At 38.5% G+C, this 14,891-nt stretch overlaps 1 protein-coding gene across 3 annotated transcripts in view; it reads right to left on the bottom strand.

Moving 5' to 3' along the window:
* The window catches only part of ANK3 (ankyrin 3), a 348,817-nt gene that overhangs the window by 245,694 nt on the left and 88,232 nt on the right, over positions 1 to 14,891 (bottom strand). The gene's annotated exons all lie outside the window — the stretch shown is intronic.

The following is a 14,891-nucleotide window of genomic DNA, read 5'->3' as shown; positions in this document are numbered from 1 at the left end:
CTAAAAACCCTCAATCCCACTAACAATGCTAAAAGAAGACATTAATGTATTTCTTCTACCAAAACCATGCTGCTCTCTTTCATGCTATTTAGTAAAGCTCTATGTTGTTTCATGGCCCAACTCTTAATAAAAAACACACACACACACACAAAAAGGTGATATATTAAAACCAGATTAGCCTACTGCAAATTTTGCAAAAACAAAAGTGCAATTATCTAGCTCAAGCAGTGCTGCCTTAATTTTGCAAACCTGGGACACAGGTCATATTCTTCCCATGCATTTGTTCTGTAGGGCTCTTCCCTTTAAAATAAAATAATCTAATTTACCAAAAGCAGAAACATCCTGAGGAAATGGATAAGTGGCAATTACCATTCTAAGGACACACAGGTTAGAGAGTTTGTACCCAAGAAATGTGAAATAAGACTTTGTAAAAGGTAAAAACCTCACTTGTCAGGGAGATCCACTACCAGCTCGCTCCAACCAGCCCTTCAAATTTAACTACTGAGATCACTACCTTCAAATTAAGCTCTCAGCATTTCTAAGGATCTCTCATGAAAATAGGATTCTCAGGATTTAAAAAGCCAAAACAAACCAAGCAGTCCAGTGCTCACAGGCCATCTGAAAGATACTGGCAGTCCTATCTCTATGGGCATTGACGTGCCAGGGACACGTACACAGCTGACCATGAGAGGGATACAAAACACAGAATAAACTACTCTGCCAATAGCAGGAAGAATCCCTGGCTCCTGGTTTCAGGTTGGCTGTGTACTTCCACAGGATCCCTGGTAACAATGAATATCACATATTTAGCAGTGTAGTAACATGCAGCTGAGCAAGTCAAAGGTATTTGAAAGACTTGGTGATTTAAATCCAAACAATTCAGCTTCAAGGGGATTCTTATTATATGCACAGTATCCCATGCCTAGATCAGACAACAGCAGCAGGCAAGCAAAGCAAGCCCTTGCTTTGAATGGAGAATTCTTAGGAGTGAAAAAGGAACTAATTTCATACCTTATCTAAACTTGACTCAATTAAAACAAAGCTGTTTCAGTGAGATACATGGACATAAACCAGAATCTGGTTTGGTCCAGGGTGGCAGGGTTCAATGAAGAGAAAAAGTCTACAGATAGAATTATTTGCCAAAGAAAGAGAGAGAGGAGCAGTAAAACCTATCAGTGAGTGCCCCACACACTGGTGGGAGCCCCTGAAGGACATCCATCCTACTGCCATGGTTTACAAAGGAGAAGAGTTCTTGTGCAGGGCTAAAAGGCAAGCTGTTCCAGAAGCCAGAGACTGAAATGCTGGCTTGGATAAGATTTCAGCTCAGAGTTTTACCTCCAGAAAAGGAATGATGGCTGTAGCACAATGTTGCACCCCTAGATGTGGTGATATTTTCACAAAATATTAATTTCTACATTCTTTTGTATGGCCCTCTGTTGGTAAAAGATCCTGAATTCTTTCTACACTAACATTCAAGTATATATTATTTTATTAGGCCTACTAAAGAAAAAGAAGATTTTTTTAAGAAGTCAAAAAAAGAATATTGCAAAAGAAATTATTTCCATATTTTAGACCTGATTTTAAAAAGCACGTGCTTTAAGGATACTTACTTCAGTTTTAAACTGGAGTCATCATTGCTGGAAGGGAAATCCACTGGACTAGTAACAATTCCTGCACAACATTCCTTCTCCATCTCACTGTGAAAGTGAGGTTCACTCAGCCTATGGCATTTGCTTTAATTGAGCAGATTTTGGTGAGAGACAAAGCTTTGTAATTTTTTTAAATTAAGATATGAATAGTCTAAGCCTAAAGTCAGACACAGTGCCATTCATATCTACTAATAAAAAAGATGCAGATAAAGATGGGAGGATAAATATGAGTGTTAGCATACCTATTTCAAATGGTTATTCATACATTTTCTGCACAAAAGAAATCAGGACAGGAAACAATTTATGTAGCAATTGCTACATAAAATGGCTTGATGTTTAAGATTATGTCAGAATGTGGAACAAAGTGTTCACAATAACTTCTCATAAACACTACCAGTTGCCTTAGTCTCTCTCTAGCTCTAATAGAGAACATATTCCACTTTTGAAAATATCAATTTAAATGTCTGCAAGGATCTCCCGTCTACTTAAAGATGTGAGATATCTTTAATTTAATTTGCATTGTGGGGATTTTTTAACCCTCCAGTGATAAGACTTAAATTGCAAAATGTTCTCTGTATATATTTACAGTTTGTATATTTAGGAAAATTATTATTTGTATCGTGCTGTACATTGCTATGACAAGTCTGTGCTGGAAATCACATAGGAGAAAGAAAAGTTGCTGTTTGTTGAGGTAGTGGTAGACCAGGACTCTGTAAGCTTAAGCACTTCTCTTAAATGCCAGAGGGATATTTGCACTTCTTGAAAGCTAACTAATGGTATTTAATATTGTAACAATAGCATTATGCTACTGAAATCTAAGAAAGGGTATCTAAAGTGAAACAAAGGTAAAAACAAATGTTACTTTTCTTTCAGGTATAGTTCTCTAAGGGATGAGTCAAATAATTAGCTGGTCTAGTTTTGTAGAGAACAAGAGGCTCTTTACTGACTCCTGTTAGAAGCTGCTGCTCAAGTCTCAATGGTGTATACACACAACAAGGAGGGCTGGAACAGCTGCCAAGGCTTTGACATGATGCACTGCAGAGTAAAATGTCTAAATCTAGAACAATATCTTAACATGATTCTCCCCAAAAATACATTCTGTTAGCTAAAGAAGTAACTTCTGTAAGGCAGTAGTGTAGAGCAACTGGAGAGCAGTAAAAATACCAGCAGAACTGTCTGCTCCACAACCAAATCCTACTGACTGGAGGAGGAGAGAAGAACTTCTAAAATCCCACTATAATAAGCATACTGCCTTTAGTTTTGTCCTGTAAAAATTTTAGTAAAACAGCTTTATAACTGAAGTAGTTTGAAGCTGCTGTCCCTTCTACAAAGCACATCAGTTAACATTACAGCCCTGAAAACATGTCTTCAGGAGCCTTTATCAAATCATATTTAATAATAGCAATAGTGTAACACTGGCCTCCAGAAATATAAATCACAGAAGCTTCTTTAGATCAGTAAAGTCCCCAAGACTGCAGTTTTCAGACATGTTTTGAAAGCATCAGGTGCTTCAACTGTGACTCATTGTTGTACATCAGGGTTTACTTCTTGTCAAACTTTGTTTGTCAGAATCTGCAAATAAAATAGCCACAGTACGAACAAAATGTTAAGCAGGAATGAGTCATGATAATGCCAGAGAGTGACCTCAGTTTTTGTCCGGTTTTTATAATGAAAAATTATTTCCGAATAATTTTTTTATTCAGAAATAACATTCTCATCCAGAATGACTGAACTGGGAATGGAGCAGCGTAAGATTTAAGAACAGCAGTATTTGAATGCCAAAAATAGCGATTGGTCCAGCATGTTTAACAGCACAGCACTGTGTGCTGTGATCCTATTCCCCCTGCAGGGCTGTGCTGGGTTAGTTCCTGGGTGTGGCCTGGAGGAACACCTGGGCACTCAGGAAACAGAGCGAGTGCGTGCTGAAGCAATTCCTCAGTGCAGTGTCAGCATAGCTATCCTGCTGCAGCTGTAAATTAAACACAAGGCAAGGTCCTGACCCCCTGTGATCCCACAGTACCTGAATGCCACTTTCAGTAGCCAAGATAAATGCCAGATTAGGAAAATCCATCTTATTTTTATACATATTCACTGAAGTTTCATTGAAGTATAAATCTCCTTCCTCCTTGCTTGAGGTTAACACGTTCCATGCCACACAGAGTAACAGCAGTTGTTACATTTTTGTGGTGAGGTCATTGCTATACATAGCTCCCAATCAGGATGTACAGCACCCAGTCCAAGGACAATACAAGTGGAAGGTGTTACAATAATTTCTTTTTCAAAGGAGTACCACAGAAAACCAGCACAACAATGATTTAGGGATTTTCTTCTTGGCTCTATTTGACACAGTAGAATCATTCTATAATTACATTATTCAGATTTACAGATCTCTGCCGACATTTTTCTAGGGCTTCTTTTTAAATTGGACACCCACAAATAAAACATTAGAAACCACCCCTCTCAACACCATGCAGAAGTAATCAGCTATAGGATAATTTGCAGAGAATTAAGGAATTAGAAATACAGCATAGAAATTACATACAGAACTCTCCATAATAAACTTAAAGGGAGCAACTAGAAATACAGAAATCCACTTTTCTTTCTTCTAAGAACTATGGTGTTTTTCTACTGCATCAAAAGGTGATAAATACCTCAGGGCTCAGAAATACACAGGGTGACAAAAGAGAAAGCTGAAAGGTTGTTAAAAGGTTTTATGGACCAAGAGCAAGAACACCTCGAAGCCACTCAGACCAAGCCTTGCTAGCAAAGAACTGCAGCCATCCAGTTCCTGTTGGCACAACGGCATCAGAGTTCAGCATTTGAAACTGCCAGACTGGATTGAGAGTAGTGGGATGTGTTCAATGAAAGCAAAAACCCTAAATCACATCACAGCAAAGCACAAATCAAATATATATACAGAAATATCTGCTTTCACATCAAACTACAAATAAAGCACAGATTTCTAAGAGAATACCCTGACTTAAATGAAGAATATGATTCAGCCCATCTCACAACTCCAGGACACTGTGGGGAAAAAGAACACTAAACTGAATAGGATTTTAATGTATAGCCTGTTAAAATGTTTGCACGTAATTGCCTACACTGAAGTTATATCCAAACAATTTGTACTTTCAAAGGGAGGTAATCAGTGAAATGCTGTTTCACTGCCTCGATTAAATAACCTGGACAGGCCACATTCATATGCTCAAACAAATATGCTTTGTTGATTCTTTTTCAGTTTATTTGTCTGCAATAATTAAGGTGCTTTGTCTAAGCCACTCAGCCCAGGAATTACATGGAGTTATGTTCTATAGGCTAAATAAATTACCTCTGATCTGCTGGCAAATTTTAAGAGTGGATCATCCTGACCCAATTAACTTGTCCTGTTAGACTGATTGTTTTTGCTGAGAGATGCAGACAAGAATAGCTTAAAGCCAGGCTGCACAAAGCAACATGTGCTGGCATCCTTAGCAGTAAGGATTAAGAAGAAATGCAGAAAGCTTTGTGTATTCTATATATCCCTTAAGGTCAAGAAGGGAATGTCCCACTCAGCCACCTAAAGGGTAGAAATTACAGTAGACAAAGCTCAGGCTGTATTTAGTTTTTGCAGTTCCACAGCAAATGAGCTTGTCCATCTTTCTGCCAATAACAAGTGGGTGAGTCACACACAGCAGATTTGTGTTACAGAGATAATATGACAAAGGGAGGCAGCTACACAGCCTATTGTGTGCAATACAACACCTGAAATTACGGCTGAAACACGTATACAGGAATACACACATATATAGTGGAGATAATTAAATATATATATGCCTAGAACTTAGTACTGACTGGCATGAAAGCAATCTTGGGGTCTTCTTACCCCAGGAGTGTGTATGCAAGAGGGACCAGCTGTACATTGCCAAAGTTTGGTTGACAAGCAGAGTTTTCTCCTGCAGATATTTTTCAGTCAAAACTGTGAGAGTGTGAGCAAGAAAAGAGTCATGACAAGCGCAGCTGAATGGGCTTAAAATGTAACATCATGCAATACCAAAGGGAAGAATAAAATCCTAGGACAGCTCCTCAACTGCTATAGAGTTATCTTTGATCCACTGCCTGCACCAGGCTTGTACTGATTTTAAACTCAAACACCCCCTGAACCTCCTGCTGTTGCTCTCAGGCAAAGTGCAGGGATAACTCCTGTGGGAGATGCTGCTGAAGGCACCATGTGCAACCAGTGGCACAGCTCAGGGTACTGCTCACCCAGGACAGCAGCACAGTGGCCAGGGATCTGTGATGCTCAGTTACACCCATCAGACCTGAAATGAAGCTCCAGCAAAAACACAGCAAAAACCAGAGGTCAGGTTTGTGCTGCCTCCACCTTGCATTCGCTGTGAGCCTGACAGCAGCTGCTGACCCAAGCCTGCTCGAGGGGCTGCCCTCACCCAGAGCCACAGATCCAACAAACCTCACTCCAGGCAGTGCTGCAGAGAGCCCTGTGCAAGGAGAGAGCTGGCTCCTCTCCCAGATGGATGAGCACCTGTGCCCAGGGATGGCAGAGAGTCTCTATGAGGAGAGGTGAGGGTTGCCTCTGGTGGGGATGGATGTTCCAAGTGATTCCAGCAGGTTCTGCAGTATCCCAACCCCTTGGCCCCTCAGCCCCTCAAACCCCTGACAACATGGGAGCTGCCTCAGGGGAGCAGAGGCAGAGGAGAGAAAAGCCTAGCAGGAGCAGGGAGGGGCAGGAGCTGGGAACAAAGTGGGAAGACCCAGGTGGGGAAAAGGGGGCAATGCCTGCCCATCCCTGCCACTTCAGGTACTGTTCAGGTACTGGAAGAGCTATTACAGAGGGATGAGAATAATTTCTGCCTCTATCCATTCTGAATCCATGCTTTTTCAAAGGCAAGCTGCATATGCCATTTTTACCTCAGATTTTTCACAGCTTTTCTGAGCACAAATGGAGCACAATGGCATCTCTGAGGGAGGAATTCTGCATTCTGAAATAGAGGGCTGCTTTTAAGAGTGAGAAAAGCTCTTTGTGAATTCATACTCACAGCGAAGACCTGAAGCTCTAGAGAACGAAAATAATAACGCCAAATCCTGCCAATAAATTTGCCTTCTTCAGCATGATAGAAACAGGGAAGGAATTAGCTGAATATTTAAAGCAAAAACAGATATTTGATTAAGATAATACCTCTGAGGCAGTGAGCACTTAAATTTCCCTTGTTCTTTTTCCCTGAAAAGCAACCTTTCCAACACACACACACACACACACAAAACTTTTGTTTCCAGAGGAATAAAGCACATAAAACACAAGCCTCTCGATAATTTCCATTAATGATGCACCTTGTTAATGTCTCAATTCAGATCATACATCCCTGGTAAAACTATATCAGCAAGGGTATTTCTTTGACAAAATGGTTTACCAAACCATGTAGTGAACTCTGTCACTTGAAACTTCAAATGAAATTTAAGACTGCATAATAATTATGTTGCCATTTAACCAGCCTCATGTACAGCTGCTACATTCAACTTTGTAGAGAAATCTAAACAGGTTGAATACAACAATCTTTGACTGGTTTTCCTAATGTATGTAAAAGTATGTAAAAATGTTACACCTTATGTTAAAATGCTGCACCTATTTTCCAGCGTGAGGTGCTGAACTACAGATTTTGCAATTATAATAGTTTACTCTTGCCTTCCTTCTCACTTCCTGCTGTGACCCACTGCCCACCTGGTTTTTAACCTTAGACATCTTTCTATGTTTGGTTTAAAAGTTCAGTGGCCTTTCCACCATCACAGGAAAGCTCTACAACTTAAGATGAAAAGTACAAATCAACTTCTCAACTCCTGGGAAGCCCAGCAGTATTCTTTTGGGAGGATTTAAGCCTCAGCATTCATAAACACTGATCCCTTCAGTAAAGATTCATTGCACTGCACCTTCTTGAAAAAGGGCTATTTCCTCATTCACTGCATTTGAACCTCTTTGAGAATGAACCTTGCACAGTATTTACAGCTCATTCCCAAAGCTGAGGAAATGTCAGAAAACACAATGTTCCTTCTAGCTTTGCATAAATCTTCTGTCCAGTATGACAGCACTCCAAACCTCACTGCACATCTTATCCATTGCAACTTTAGTAGTAGCAACAACACTGTCACATCAGTCTGAGCACCATATGGCTTCTTCCTCTAGAGTATGGCTTCCTCCCCAATGTCTGACCAGGAGATTAATTTTAGTAGTCCAAAAGCATAGCAAACAAGCCTATTTGCAGCATCTTCTTGTAAAGGACATCCTTTTGGTAAGAGGCCAGTAAAGACAGTAATGCCTCTTCCATAACTATTGTTTCCCATGTTTTGCTGCTCTTACTTTCCTGCAAAAATTAAGAATTAGTGCTGTCATGAAAACAGTGCCTTAAAGGAACAATTGCTTGAACTTACATTTTTCTAGCTAAGCTAAAGCATATTACTGGAATAACAATAACACATATAAACTACTGCCAAACTAAAAATAAAACATCTGTAAGGATATGTCTTCTCCACCTAATTGCAAACAAGATTAGACAGTGTATAATCAATATAAAACTGTGTTAGCCACAGAGGCTCTTTTCTACCAATATTACCTAAATGAAAATGCACTTTTCAATTTAAAATCATTGTGGTTTTATGTCACCACCACGGAAAATGCTATGCTATCATTATAAAATTAAATTCTTGTCACAGTCAGAAATGATGGAGGAAAAGACAAGACCATCTGCAGCCTAAAACTGTGCTAATTAAAAATCAATCCATTGCCAGTGTCTTACACCAAGTAAATCACAAAGTTAGGATGGTGTGATATGGTAGCAAGACAAGAACTGCTTGAATTAAAAAGTTAAAGGTGAGGCAAAATTCCACAAAAACAGGGTGAGAGTCATAACTGTCTCCAGCACTGGAGCTGAATGCTCTCACACATTCAACACGAATTGACAGGATTTTCCAAAGCTCTGTGAGGGAGCCCTGCAGTGCCACATGGGTGGTTCTCTTCCTCTGTGGGGATCCACCAGGGCACCTCCTGAGTGCACACCTTGGGACAGAACTGTGACCAGAACAGTGAGCATGACAGAGCACAAGCACAGATAATGCACTGCCTTTCCTGCTAAAAGCAAAGACTGAGTGTTAATTCCTGTCCTGAAATGCATTTTCAGTCCCACTTGTCCTTACAGCAAGGAAGCCATTAACACTGTGCCTCAGGTTCAGGGGGTAAAACTTAAATAAGACAGAGTCTCAAGGGCAAAAATCAGATTAATGTGTCTTCCAAGCCTTGCCCTGAACTTCATCCCAGTCCCCAGCCCACACAGCAAAGCACTTACCTTATCCAGCCCCCAATCTCAGAGGGCCAAAGGGTAAGACTGGAAGGGTTTTACCACTTGAGTAGATAAAGGTCCACCCAAAGAGTCCTATCTCTAAAAAAAAGTACTTTTTTTTAAAAAAACTACTTTTCTATTTTTATAATTATCACCCAAATAAGCAGAATACACACACACAAGTTGCTGAGAATATACAAGTCATATAATCATTATGTTAAGTTTATAGCTGAGATTTTCCCACCTCAACAACTTTAGCAAACACCCACATAATTCCCAAACAAGGATTTGGATGTATTTTTACTGAAGGCTAGAAGTTTACTGGAAAACATCCTGAATTGGCTACCTCCTGCTTTTACCCTACAGAAAACAAGAGGATAGGGTGCCTATTTTTAGTATGGGCATTTCTTTAATGAAATAGCAAGGATATAAACTGGTGGCTATGATGTGATCATAAATAATGGTGATTTTTAATATAGAAATACCATTAATATAGTAGAAAAGAATCATAAAGCAACCAACTGCAGAGACACTTTCAAAAAAAAGATTAAAGTGAAATTCAGCTAAATGGAACACTTGCAAATTACTTAATCAGCCCAGCCATTTACACATAGAGAGTGCTGGTTGTTATTTTTCTAGAATGAAATTTAACTACTGATTTATTCATTTATCCTTGAAAGATCGGCATCTGCAGGGTCTGGTTCTCAGACTGCAAATTTTGTTCTGGAGCTCCAAATTGAAAATAGCAAGAGAGAAAAATAATGAGTCACACAAAATCTCAGCCTAGACTTAAAGGACATGCATGACCACACAGTCACAGTAATTCACAAGCTACACCACCAAAAATCTTAGCTAAGAAACAAGGGACCCAAGTGAAGTTTCCATTCCCGAGGCAGACAGTGTTGTTGTTCAACAACAATTAAAAAGAGCATCTACCATCAAAAGAATCTTTCCATTTTCACTGGAAATTAGTTATGAGTTGATATAACTGGATATAAATGGCCAAATTTGATTTTTTTGCGAGGGGGGTGGGAACCAACCAACCAAAAATTCCGACCACAAATCAAGATGATACAATTGCAATTTTTATATCTTTATTGATGACAGCTTCTCAGGGTTTTATTCTACCAACAACTGCAAAGTCTGTGTGTATGTGCAAGTTATCATATAAGTATCCTTAAAAACACATTTCCAAATAAATTAGTTAGTTAGTTCTGATGCACAGTTAAGGGGTATCCAATACACAGGTATCAGTAACTCACAAATAGAAATTTGCATACATAAGAAAAGAAAATGGACAGAGACGAAGAGCAAGCAGAGTCTCAAAAATCAGTGCTCGTTTACAATTCTTAATGCAAACACTAGCTTCTACTAAACTCATATTACTTAATAAAAAATAATGCTAAGCAAATAAATTAATACTTCTTGCAAGCACAAAACAAGCCAAAGAGGATGAATATAGGCTAATTTAAAATCTAAATAGTCTGCTTGATTATATATTTAGTACTAAAGAGATGCATTTCAAGCACATTTACATATATAGTCATAATGGAGAGCTGTATGCTAAATTACCATGACCAGAGTAGATTATCAGAAGACTTATTCCCAGAATTATGAACACTGTTCTTGAGGTAACCAATGAATACATCCAGAAAATACTCAATGCATTTATCAAAACTGGTTCTAGGCATTTGCCACTTTGCCATGTCCTTTTTTGAAAAACAGAGCAATTCAGACTCCTGACAACCTGAATTTCTAATGTAACAGCTGGGCAGGTGAGCCAGAGATGGTCACCAGTGTAAGTTACTGAAATATAAATACCAAGATACAAATCTCTGCAAGCTGTGAACCAGCCATATCAGCTTGGCCAAACAGACACTGCTGGTGGTGCCCAAGGGCAAAGGTGCCCTGTCAGACTGGACCCCACCACAGCCTCCACTTGCTTCTAACCCCCTTTTAGTACTACCTCAGTCATGTTCCTGTAGAGGAAGCCAACTAGTTTTATTCCCACACACACCCTCAAACTGTTTTTCTCCATCAAGTATGTGCAGCTGGATGTCACACTTGACAGCCTCACATCCCATGTTTCATTACAAACCCTTCCCTTGACATGATGTACACATCAAAGGACAACTGCACAACTTCCTGACATATTCCAGGAGAGGACAGGAGAGTAATTGCCCCTAGCTATATTTGGGACCTCTCATTTCTTTCACTCACCCTCAAAATATTAAATAAGTGAGAATAATCCAAGCTCCAGGAAAAATAAAATCAAGGTAGTTTTACAAAAGTGAAAAAATTAACTTTTACAATCAATGTCTAAGTCTTAACTGTTCTCATAATCCTGCCACAATCATGACTTGTGCATGCACTAAAAGCAAAGCACTAAACATTTTATAGCATTTTGTGAATAATTCTGGTTTTAAACAAGGAGAGATTATAATAGCGATTACCAAAGCATTCCCCATAATGTAAACCACCTATTCAACAGATGCAGATGATATGATTAAATATTCCAAAACTATAAATATGATTTTATTTATATCCCAGGGGATGGCTTAAAACCCACATTTGTACAGAAAAGACTATATATGCAAATATACTCACATATATGTGTATTGACAATAGAAAAAACATTCTTTAAAACGAAAGACTTATCAACAAATAATTACCCCATAAGAATTGCAGTAAGACATTCAGGGACAATGAACCCAGGTATTTAGTTCCTCTACTTTTTTCTTTACAGACCTATTTTATATTGTATTTGATATTTTATCTCCCATAATGACTTTGGAAAATGGTTATGTAAGTAGTTTTATGTTGTAAACAGGTTTTCAACTATTTTACCATATGTTGAAGATGACAGAAGATGTTACAAGAAGTGATGAAATTCATTCACAAAGAATTCATAGGGTTTTATGCTCTTAGGGAAGGAAATCATTTTGGCTGTCTCCCAGAATGAACTGTTTAATCAGAACACACTGAATTAACGAGCAGCTCCATGCAGTACAACTCACTGACTCTTCCCATCATCAAAATTCTCATTGAACAGATAAACTTCTTCTCAGTTAATTGGTAGAAATTAAGGTTTGTGCAGTTGTGACTGCTGAGGCTACACAATATTGTGACAGACACGGATGTATAAGCATTGCAGGAGTTCCTTTTAACCTCCTAAAGATCCCAGGAAACCTCCCCATTTGCCACTGCCACTAGACTGTGGAGGAAGCATCACAGAAGTGGGCAGACTGGCCTCTGTAAGTGTGAAACGCAGAGAAACTAGGAATTTTTATCCCTAGGGGAGGAGGAGTAATTTGTCCCTCTGAGAGCATAAACTCCTCAGAATCCAGATTCTATGAGCAAAACAGGGATCTTTAAAGGAGACATCAGCTTTTAGAGGCACTCAATAATACTGCTTTCAGAGATACTTAATGTAAAACGTGGCATTTAAAAAGCATGCTGGTAACAGCCCTCGTTTATAAGGATTTAAGTAGACCTGCTCAAAGGCATTCACTTCAGGCTATGAATAGGTGCTGCTGTAGATAGCAAAATACACGATTGCTTTCTCTGCAAATGCAGCAAAACACTGAGCTCACTTGGAACTCCATCTGCCTTAACACTGAGATGAACAGCTCATGGTTTTATTTTTCCTTAAAACACCAGTTGACATTGGTACATTTCCATTCCACCAAAAATCTCCCTGGCATTTTGCATCTCCTGAAGCACAATTAAAGTATACCTGTAAAACCTGACTAATTTTCAATTTATAAAAAGTAATGCAATTATCTTGTTCAAATTAGATTTAATTACAAAGTCTCTGAGCAGTCTAAGAATATTTTTTGATACATGCTCAGTTGAAAACTGCCATCATTTTCAGCAGAGAACACAACGTCCATTTCTACTTGTGCCGCTCCCCTTCCAGTTTCATCATCCCTGGTTAATTACATCACCCTGGCACATCTCCTCAAATGGTATCTGGTTTCCAAGCTGAAACATCCAAACCCAAAGGAAAATGCTAATAACATTTCAGAGACAGTACATCCAAACCCCCTGAGATCCAGGAAAAAAAAACAAATCCACCAATCCAACAAAACATCTCCCAGTTTTTCCTCCTTCCAGCAACACCACAGAGAGCTGGCTTCCAAGAGCACAACAGGCTGCTGCTACATGTCAGCAGCAAATAATCAAAATGCTATCATGATGAAGGTGAAGATGGAAAACATCCCACTTACCATCTCTCTCAGAATATACACTCCAACAGCATCCACAGTACCTGCATGTCAGTATTCTCCAATTGCCTTTATTGTTTTCATTCCATAAACTGGCATCAGAAATAAGAGCCAAAGAAAGTGATAATAATGTAGATAGGGATGCTGAATGCCACATTCACTTACCTGCAAAAGGAAAAGGACAGGGTTTGAGCTCACTAATCACACTAGTTGGCTAATCTTATTAGATAGCTGCTAATTATCTCTGACACAAAGAAGGATTACACGAGGCAGGCAGAGAAATGGGTTTTTTTAATAGATATAGAAATGTTTTTAATAGACATTGACTGGTTATATTGGGAAAAGAAACGAATAATATATTTATCCAGAGATCATAAACATTTCCCTTTCTGTTTGCTGAAGAGCAGATGTGACAATGAAACAGGTGGTGGAAATATAAACCCTCCTAAAACCTCCAGGGTGTTTTCTCAGGAAGTGTCTAATGATTGTCACTGGATCTGTTGCAGTGCTTGCTTTATAGGCTAAAGTGGTACAGGGAGTTGCTGGGGTTTTGCCAGTGATCTCCTTGGCAACTGGCTGCTCAAAGGAGCCACAAATAGAAGCAGTAAACCCCACTCCCGATCTCAGTCTCAAAGCAGCTTGCACTTCTAACGTTCACTGAGCAAGAAAATCTCCATCCCACCAAGGCAGGGTGCTCAAAAGAATATGCATTCCCTCTCTTAATATACTACAGCCAGAGATGGGGAAATAGCAACCTGGTTTGTGCACCAGTTATGACAAAATAAATGAATAAATGATTTTTCAAAAGGTTTCCAAGATGATCCATTTTACAAGGGAAATCTTAATTAACAACAGTGCAGTGTTCACACAGATTTCTCAGTAATAAAAGGTACTCATTTGGGCTCCTCAAGCATCAGGGAAATGGAGAATTTATTCTCATCTATTTTAAAGATTTATTATAGTGACTTAATATGATTACTTATTTCTGCTTAGCCTACAATACAAGCATAAATTTATAAAATGTAGGTCACCTATGTACTTTATATAGTAAGACAATAAATAGCAAACAAACACCTAGAAAGAGTAATTTGCTATCAGCTGCTCTGAATAACTACTTCATATATTATTTAACTGCATCACTTCCAGAATAGCAATTAATCATTCATGCTCATTAAATATAAGTTTTAATTTCTTCTGCATTTTTCTTTATAGCTCATTGGTTTAAAAAAGGTTGTTTTCTTTAACAAAAAAACAGATTAGTATTACAAAATAATTATTATTTTTTATCTACATAGCAGGCTTTTTTATACAAATATGTAAGAAACAAACACATAACTTCAAAATATTTTACAGGTAAAATTAATTGTCTCCTAGGAAAAATTTCTAGGAAAGAATTAAGATTAATCCTAACAAATCAAATTAATTTAAAAACATATTTAAATGTAAAATGTGGATGCTTTCAGGAAAAGGTATTCCCTGAGTTACTCAAACACAGAGTACATGTGTTAGATAACACCATGCATAGAATCCCCTGTGCAAAGTAAGCACAACCAAAGCAAGAAAATTGCATGCCACTAGCAAATATCGATGTCATAATCAAGGTCAAAATTAATTTTAAAGCCTCCTGCAATCTCTTAACAGAGAAAATACCGAAAAAATGCATATAGATGTCTTTATAGAGACATAAAGTACAT

Source organism: Erithacus rubecula, assembly GCF_903797595.1.
Source record: "Erithacus rubecula genome assembly, chromosome: 9".
Taxonomy (NCBI): Eukaryota; Metazoa; Chordata; class Aves; order Passeriformes; family Muscicapidae; genus Erithacus; species Erithacus rubecula.
Note: the sequence above shows the minus strand (reverse complement) of the source record. Positions and strands in the feature narration are given on the sequence as shown.